We start from the raw sequence: 10,373 nt of genomic DNA on the forward strand, positions 1-10,373 counted from the left end.
AGTGTGCTAAAATGATCTGTAGTATTATTCTTTTAAAATCTTTTTTATTTAAAAATGGCACGCAAGAATTCTCAGCGTGTTATTTCTCGCTTCTGACGTCACGATTTCAATATGGCTGCGGTGACTACTCAGGAGCCTTAAAGTCAATCTTCAGTTATAGAACACCTTGTATATACTTTTAAATCTAAATTAAATAAATTAACAATATAAGTTTTTAAATAATATTTGTAATAACTAATAAAAAATAAATAAATTGATGACGTAATTATATTTCTCAAACCGGCAATAGCAGCGGTGTATAACAAAAGAGACTACTGCTGGCGGTGCAAACAAAGAGGGCACACGCGCGCGCAGTACCAAAGACAAGCAAAGAAATTTTGCTCACAATGTGGTCGAGACGAAGTCTTGACGAAAGACTGCAACCCGAAACGCCTCCGGAGCCGAGGAAAGCACGGCCGAACGCAACGCCGAACCCCACATAACGTTCACGCCGCGACCGCACATAATGATAGATATTCAGGGACAAAAATACCACGCCCTGCTAGACGGAGGATCGGAGATCTCCCTGATCAACCATATCACAGCCGAAGCATTGAACGCAAAAGGATTCGAAACCAAAGAAGAAAGGGGGGCGGTAGACCTAGCAAACGGATCCATGCGCGAGACGCAGGGATACATGGAAATCCCGTTTCGAATAGGCAGACGGACGATCAGACACAATTTTGTCATCCTCCCTCATATGGAGGACAAAGTAATCATCGGGATCGATCGCAATACAGATTACGCTTAGGAATTCCCCCACCACCGAGATATGTAAAAAGATTGCTACCAAAATGCAATACGATCGGGGGGCTAGCCGTACAGACTCCGGAGGAAAGGAAACGATTGCACCAGTTCTTAGAGAAAGAATTACAACAATTCGAGGAAATCCGCGGGTCAACCAATAAAGTGGAACACTACATCAGATTAAAGGACGAAACGCCCATCAAGCAAAGATACCAGCCACGCAACCCGGCCAGGCAGGCCATTATCGATAAAGAGGTGGACGAAATGATAGAACAAGGCGTGATCGAACCATCACATATCCCGTGGAGTTCTCCCATCGTAATAGTAAAAAAGAAAGACGGCAAACACCGGTTCTGCATAGATTTCCGCCGCGTAAATGACGAAACACACAAAGACGCGTACCCGCAAATCACCGCAACACTTGACAAACTAAGAGAAGCACGTTACCTGTCCATGCTCGATTTGAAAAGCAGCTACTGGCAAGTTCCGCTCGCGCAAGAAAGCTGACCAATAACCGCATTCACAATTGCTGGGAAAGGACTATATCAATTCACGGTAATGCCATTCGGGCTGCATTCGGCACCGGCCGCATTTCAGAGATTACTAGATGTAGTCCTCGAGCCGGACTTAGAACCTCGTTTTCGTTTATTTAGACGACATTATCGTGATCAGTAAAACATTCCGCGAACACCTCGAGCTGCTCGCCGAGACCTTCCGTTGCCTCCGAAATGCACAACTACTGAACCCTGATAAGTGCAAATTTTGCGTAGATAAATTAAAATATCTAGGGCATATTATAGACCGGGAAGGGATTCGGACAGATCCCGAAAAAGTTAGTGCAGTGGTCGACTGGCCGGAACCGCGAACTGTCAAACAGATTCGGCAGTTTATCGGGATGGCCTCGTGGTATCGGCGATTCATTGCGAGTTTCTCCGAAATAGCTGCACCGCTTACCCGACTAACGAAAAAAGAACGCGCGCTGGACATGGGGAACCGAACAGGCGGAGGCGTTCCGCACATTAAAGGCGAAACTGGTTTCCGCCCCAGTTTTGGCCTGTCCAGATTTCTCGAAACGATTTATACTACAAACCGCAAGCACCTCCGGCCTGGGTGCAGTACTAACACAACAACACGAGGACAGCGAAAGGGTAATAACGTACGCGAGTCGAACTTTAAACGCTTCAGAACGAAACTATATGGCAACCAAACTCAAATGCCTAGCTCGTCTGGGGAATCCGGTGGATGAAAAGTTATCTGGAAGACTACGCCTTCATAATAACCGATCATCAGGCCTTAAAATGGCTACAAAAACTAGAATCTCCGACCGGACGACTCGGACGCTGGGTGTTCGAGTTATAGCAATATGAGTTCGACATAAAGTACCAGTGGGTACAGAACCGCGTGGCAGACGCATTGTCACGCCACCCCGAAATCTGTACCATAAAAAAACAACGCTGCCGATACTACAACCGAACCTTAGAGGAAGTGCGCCAGGATCCAGCAACCAGACTGGAATACAAAATAGAAGGGAAACTATACAGACATATCCTGCACACGTTAAATTTCAAAGAGGAAAACAACGCTCAATGGAAGCTATGCATTCCGACTCCAGTCCGTCAAAAAATGCTCCAGAAATATCACGACGAGCCAACAGCAGGGCATCTCGGCATTGCAAAGACAATTACAAGGATTGCCGAGGGACATTATTGGCCAGGAATGTTCCGAGACATAACAAAATATGTCCGGAACTGCAAGAATTGCCAAAGCCACAAGGCATCACAAGAGAAACCACCAGGGAAATTACACGCCATGGAAATAAAAAAACCTTAGCAGCAAGTCTGCATCGACTTAATCGGTCCATTGCCGAAGTCTGAAAAAGGGCACACATGGCTATTAGTAATGCAAGACCGCTTCTCGAAATGGACCGAGCTAGTACCGCTACGCCGAGCCACGGTCGACACCGTCACACAAACCGTAACAAACAATGTTATCCTGCGACATGGCAAGTCAGAGAGTATCCTATCGGATAATGGAACACAGTTACGATCTCAGCAACTGGAGAAGAGACTGGAAGAATGCAACATCAAGCACGTAACCACCCCAGCATACGCATTGTAATCCGGTAGAGAGGACCAACCGCTCCATAAAAACAATGGTAGGTCAGTACGTCGGCAAAGACCAAAGGACCTGGGATGAGAAAGTGAACGTACTCCAATTCGCGTATAACACGACGTAACGAGATATACGCCAGCGTTCTTAAATTGCGGCCGCGAATTAATCTCACCTGTGGCCGACGAACAATCAACCACCAGCTCCAGAAACAATTAAGATGCAGCTGGAAGAAGCTAACGAGCTCGTCAAGATCAACCTCCAGAGCTTTTGAGAAACAAAAACATTTCTATAATCTAAGAAGAAGAGCCTGGAAACCGCACATTGGCGAGTGGGTATGGAGAAGAGATCACCAACTGTCCAAAAAAGCGGAGAATTTCAATGCAAAGCGCCGAAATATAGGGTCCTACGAGGTGCGGCAGGTGATATCGCCTGTAGATCTTCGGAGCAGGCGAGGAAAGTGGCTGAGACACGTCCAAGATTTAAAATCAGCGAAAACCGACTCAGAGGACGAGAACAACAGTAACTAAAGCCGATAGCGAGGATGACGACAGTTAATTTGAACACCGCAAGTCACTTCCAATCGAATGTCGAGCCAGAAAGATATCTTGAGAGCAATCGAGGAGTACCTCGGCGAGTTCTCCGCCATCAAAACGCAACCCGCGTCTCCGGCTCCGCCATCAGAGTCGCACCAGCAGCCGCCACCACTGCGGCCACCTAGGGTCGGAACGACCATCCAGAGGACCGATCGGGTTAACGAGAGGAAGCGGCAGATCCTTTTGACCTAACCGCCGCTACCACCTCGGCGTAGGCTGATCCGGCCATATGAAAAGCCGCCAGCACCGCCAAAAACCGAGCCTCCATCAGCACCAGAGGAAATCCTGCGACCGATGGAATCCATGATTGCGCCACCCATCAAGGTCGAGGTGGAGCCCGGCATCGTCGTGGAGATACCGCACTTCGCGGTACACGTGAGCCGACGATACAAGCCGCGAACACCGCAGGGACGTTGGATTCTGCGCTTTTCCAGAGACGGAAAGCTCCGCTATAAGCGGAAAATAAAATAGAGCCGTCCACTCCTGAGAGTCCATTCGTCCGACCGACCAACCGTCCGACCGATCGCTCCGAAAAATAGAGCTAATGTGCCTCAAATTCAGGCACAAATATAAGGGGGGGGTAATGTATCGATGCACCCCGTGCACCCCCCTTAGTTGCATCGTCTTTCCCGGCATGCAATCCGCCGGAAGCTGCCGCCCAGCAGAACACCCGCCGAACATAGGCAGGGGCGCGGTGCGCCTACATTTTTTAAATACTTTAAGTCGTTAGGCTAATAAGCCGAATACCGCCGAGCGCCTCGTTGCCGACGTGCCTCGAACCGTCGACCGGCGAAAACTCGCGCTCGGCGCGCACCCCGAACCCCTCCGAACAAGCCACGACCGTACCGCTTTTCGATAACTCATTCGGAAGGGGTAATACCGTCGCGCGCCGACGCGGGCAATTAGCCAGTATAAAACGGGCACGTTCGGCATACTAATAATCTTTTTCCGATTCGCTCACGACAGTGTAGCAGCTCCGAAAACCTAGACCACTCCAGAAAAACGAAAACCTAGATTTGAGGAAAGGAGATAGAGCGAACTCTTCCTCCATCGAGTACTCTCGAGCCTCGATCAGGCTCACTCCATCTGAACCATAATCCGACCAGGAAAGGAATCAGAGTGCACTCTGATTTCATCGAGAGTTCTCGATCACCGGTCCATGATCCGACCGCCAGACGCTAGTGCATTTTCACGAGGCAGAGAGAAGAGTTACCTCGGACGAGTTATTCTCATCAGCACAGCGTTCCTAAGAAATTTCCTTACACTGGGAATTACGACAATAATTCAGCGTAAACACATTCGGCGAAACACAGAAAAAGCAGGCTAGACCGATCGCCCAGACGCGCGTCAATAAAAACCATACGCGCTACGTCAACCGGTCATTGACTGCGCCGAATTAATAACACACGCTTTTAAAGCGAATAATATCCGAAACCGAGTTGCATCTGCAATACGCACTATTATAAAATACTGTACATTTTTATAATTGCGATTCTATTATACGGCACGCTCACGCCGTGCATTTGCGCTGTAATAACTGTATATCGCCCCGAGCAATTACTTCGCATCTCGCGCTGAATATCGCGCTCGGACAATTCACTCTCATTGTATTCACACACGCGCGCGCGCGCACACCCACACCCACACCCGCACACACACACGCGCGCACACACACACACACACACACACACACACACACCCACACACACACCACACACACACACACACACACACACACAGTGTACTACAATACAATAAACACTTTCTCTGATTTCACACACGCTCTCGCTCATTTATTCACCTACCGAACTCTGATTTCCGATTCCTGCTATCTGACGGCAAATCGCGCGGAAATCACCCGTGACAACCTTTTGCTGTCGATTGGAATAGCGAGCTAAGAAATTACGAGGAAAAAGACCGGTACGATAAGACGTCGATTTAGGTGCCAAAATTTCGTTACATTTCGGAAAATACTGTTCGGCCTGGCGAACTCCAGCCGTAAAAACGGGCTCGAGTAAATAACAGAAATGCTTTAGTGCTCTCTTAGGTTGTCGATTTCGAACGAACATTCGATTCGATTGAATTATTATTATTACTACCGCTATCGATTCGATCTGTATATTTCGTTATCTCTTATTTTTGAACTTATTGTGAATGTCCGTTCTTAACTCTTATTTATTTTATATTATTTTCTTATTAATAAATTTGTTATATTTCTCTATTACGTCCGCGTAATTTATTTGAGTATTAGTCTCTCGTGATTGTAGATTTTCGTTTTGTCTGTTGAATGTCGAATTATTATTAGGCGAACTAGTCGGCCCATGGCGAAACAGGCTTACGTTTTTCGCATTCTTTAGCGTTTAGCGAAAATTGATGCATGAAAGACCGCATCTGGCGCCCAACTTCGAGATATCGACGGTCTTCGCTTCGCCACGGCTCGTGCGTGAACACCCTCCATCCCTGTTCTTCCGAGCGCGAGTACACTGTATTCGCTCTGTTTTTGATGGCGTTTTCGCTCCCCTTCGCACTCTCCTCTCTAGCACCTCGAGGAGTGTGGCAAAAATTAATAAAATTTGACTTAAAAACGTCGCAATATATACATGTAATACAAAATATTGTTACTTTATTTTAATTACAGTAAATTAGGAATTACAATTTATATAATATTTTTATCTGATATTTAATTTGTCGAAATCTTCTATTAATATAACCTGGTAACTTACTAAACGTTATAATTTTATTAATACTCTAATTATATAAAGTTCAGTTTGCAAAAACTTTCTTTTTTCAATAAATTTGTTTCTCTCTTTCTTTCTCTCTTAATAAATCCTGTCCTGTTTACATATCAGTTTCTATGGTCATTGACCGGTTTTTTTATATTCATTTTTTAAAACAATTGAAATTTTACATCATTACATTTTCTGAATATATTAACAACATGAAGATGGTAGTACAAATTTTAAAAAAATTTATAAACATATTACATATATTGTGTCCTAAAATTGATAATATCTTAATAAAAGATTTTTATGATTATGTAGAAACAATTATTTTTTAGTGAATATATCGTGATACAAATAATTTAGTTAGAAGTATTAAAAAAGAAGAGAAAAAAATTTTTTACAAACTAATCTTTATGTCTAATTAAAGTATTAATATATAGAATATATAGAATTAGTATATAGAATTAGTTTATTGTTTTTCCTTTCGGATATACAAGGCGATTTTCTAGGGAGCGTTCCCGAACCCTTTTACAACTCTAACCGTTATTTCTCCCCGGCCTGGCCTTTTTGCGACCTCTACATCCTCGTTCCCTCCTCCACCCTTCGGACCTCCCCTCCCCTCTCAACCGGCCCTTCCCCCTTTTCTATTCCTCGATCCTCCTCTTTCTCCTCCTATCTTCTCTTCCTGGCCGTCCTCCGTCCTATCTCCTCTTCTTCTTTCCTTTCCCTCCTGCGCCTGTTCTTCTTCTCCCTCTTCCTTCCTGTTTTTCTTCCAGTCCTCCTGTTTTACCTCTTTTCCTTTTCAGTCCTTCCTACTCGCCAGATCACTGTAAAAGACAATCAAACCGTGCGTAGTTAATCCTCTCCTCTCTTTTCCTCTCGACCTCCTCCATCTCCATCTAATTCCTTTTTCTCCCTCTTCTCCCCTATCCTATCCTCCACCTCCATTCTTATACTCTCCCTCATCCCTACCTTTCCATCTCCCTTTTCTTTCTACCCCTCTATCCTTCTATCCTTCCTCACCTATCCTCTAACTCTATCCCCTCTTCTACCCTCTTCACTCCTAATTCTCACTCTCCTCCTCTTTTCTCCTGTCTTCTCAATCCATTTGTCCCTTTCCACATCCCAACTCCATGCCTTTCCATTCACCCACACCCTCCTATTTGTTGCTACTAAGTAGTAAGACTATGTCAGTTCTAACCCAGGTCCTCTCAGGAGGAGTGAGGCGCGAGGGAAACCGCGGTGCGAGGGGAGTGACGCCATGCGCGAGGAAGAAGGAATTGCGGCGCGCGGTGGGTGACGTCACGCACGGGGAAGGGGAATCCGCGGCGCGAGTGATGGACGAAGGGGTCCCCGCAATGAAGGGGGATCCGCGGCGCGATCGATGGACGAGGGGGTCCGCGCAGTGAAGGGGGATCAGCGGCGCGACCGATGGACGAGGGGGTGCGCGAGATGAAGGGGGACCCGCGGCGCGAGCGATGGACGAGGGGTCGGCGAGGTGAAGGGAGACTCGCGGCGCGAACGATGGACGAGGAGGTCCGCGCAGTGAAAGGGGATCAGCGGAAAGAAGACGGTGGTGCAAGAAGGACGACGCAAAGGTAAGTGAGCAACGAGTATATCAAAAGAAAGAGAGAGAACGACAGCGCAAAGACAACGCGTGCGAGAGAGAGAACAATACCGCGAGACTTACAACTAGCGCGTGCGAGAGAGAGAACAATACCGCGAGACTTACAATTAGCGCAAGAGAGATGTAAAGATGGGGACGCAAGGAGAGACGTGTAAATAATTAGTTTTTTTTTTACAATTACAAATATATATTTATTTTAAAATCTGTTATATATTTTTTTTCTGTGTCATAACGCGAGAGAGAGATTACTTATTCTAATCGCGAGAGAAAGAGATAGCGCGAAAGAACAATGACACGTGCCGAAGAAAATGAGACTTAAGATTAACGCACAAGAGAGAGAACGATATTTATAATTCGCGATACTTATAACTAGCGCGAGAGAGACGCAGGGATGGGAACGCAAGAAGAGGCGCGTAAATAATCACATTTTTTAAAATTAAAATATAAAATTTATTTAAAATGTGTGTGTGTGTATGAATATAATATAATAATAATAGCAATAATGTCGTGTTACGTCCAGGCCCGAGGAAGGATGGGCCGAAGGAAGGGCGTAACACGTGTATCCCGAGAACAGGTGCCTTAAGGGCAAGTGTCTCGGGTCGAGCGAGCTTGCGGGTGAGCCAAAGATAGGTCAACGACCACAAGAGTCGATTTTACGCTATTTCTGGTCCAAATGCCCGCTCGTCGGTCCCCTTTTCGGTAAAGGAACTTAATCCTTTTTATCCGGGACGGGACCAAGTGCGATTCAGGAGCGTGGGTAACGAGGGGGGGAATTGATTAAGTTGAAGTTAAAAGAAATAAAATTAATTAAATTTATTGTACATTACAAAAAGATAAAATTTACATAAACATTTTATTTAGTTATTACTCTAGCACAATATTAAGTGTGATTGTTTGTATGTTTGTGGGTACATTAAGCGTGATTGTGTGTGTATGTGAGACGGGGTGAGGTTGGTCGGAATCTGGAGGATATCTTTCCCTGAAGAATTCTACGGGAATAGCGATGGGGTATCTGGTGAAGGGAGTAAAGCAAGGTATGGGAATGTTGGAAGGAGCGGTGCGGAGAGAGGCCTTGAGAGTTGGAATATGAATAAGGCCAGGGCCCAAGGTGAATTGACCCGGGAGGATGGGGTGAAAGTACAGAGGGTAAGTCAAGCTGAGAATTTCGGAGAGGATCCGATCACTAAGATCGATGTCGGAGTAAACAGGGAGAGGAAGAGGAGGAGGAGACAAGAGATGAGGATCTGGGACTGGCGAGTGGGGTGGAGAAGGAGAAGGTGATAACTGTGGAAAATCAGGTTGTGTGTCATACACTTGGGAATAGCTTGGAGGAAGAGTTCCCGGAGACAGGTACGGGGAGGTAGTTAGGGGAAGGAGTGGGAGGGGGCGGATGTGAGGAGTCTCGCGTGTCTCCTTGAAAATTATTTAAAAAGATCCGCGTAATAGGGAGATAGGGAGGTGTTAATTTGACTTAAATCTAGTGCGAATGAAGAGTCGGCCGCAGCCCGAGCCAGCAGTCGGCGGGTATGTCGATTACGGCGGTATCGAAATCGCTTAGCGTGGGCTCTAGCGGATTTTCTCGTGGGTTCCACTAGGGAAACGATTATTATAAGTAAAGGAAGTAGACGGGGGAGGGGGAGGGACTTTGAAGATAAAAAGAAAAGACTTACTATTTGAAAAACCGTGGACAAATCGATACGAATTATCGCTGGACCCCCTTGGCGTTGAGGATGGCGAGATATTAGCTGAATTGATAGTTGTTGAAGAGGGTGGTTGCTGCTGGACCCCCTTGATGTAGGTTTTTTTTTGCACTGACTCGATATGAAGGTTGATATGTCTCGAAACTTTTGAGTGCGTATATGAACGCGTGAGTCAATGAATGAATTTCTGACTGAACGAATGTTGTTCGAAGTTCGCGCTTATATATCGTTTTGGATTACCCTCTCCTAGCGTGAGGAATAAGGGAGGTTGACGAATAGAAATCTTTGTTAGATTTCCATGGTCTCCTCTCTGCCCCTACTTATGAGCATTTTAGAACAAATGTAGCAAATCAGGATTTTATTACGTTCGTTCGCGAATAGGAGAGCATCTTCCAAAACGGGGGATTTAGGATTCTCAGTATCGCACAAGGGATGACTGTTACTACCCTCTTGCGATATTTGGTCACTCACGTTTTATGATTAGTTTCCTTTATTTTTTGATTTTATGAGTTTTTAAGAAAATATCGAATTTGTTTGACTGAATGCCGCTTTATGTAACCGGATGCTACCTTTATAGCCCATTAACATCCGATTGTTATTTTAGGACATGTACTGAGCATCCCGCTTTAATCTAGCTATTATTATCGGCTCTAGAATACGTGTGCACCGGATACGGGAAAGAAAAGAATCGTAACATCCGATATCCGATCACTCGCGTTTTATGATTAGTTTCCTTTATTTTTTTGATTTTATGAGTTTTAAGAAAATATCAAATTTGTTTGACTGAATCCCGCTTTATTTAGCCGGATGCTACTTTTATTGCCCGTTAATA

The sequence above is a fragment of the Camponotus floridanus genome, unplaced genomic scaffold (genome assembly GCF_003227725.1).
Source record: "Camponotus floridanus strain SB8 unplaced genomic scaffold, Cflo_v7.5 scaffold149, whole genome shotgun sequence".
NCBI lineage: Eukaryota > Metazoa > Arthropoda > Insecta > Hymenoptera > Formicidae > Camponotus > Camponotus floridanus.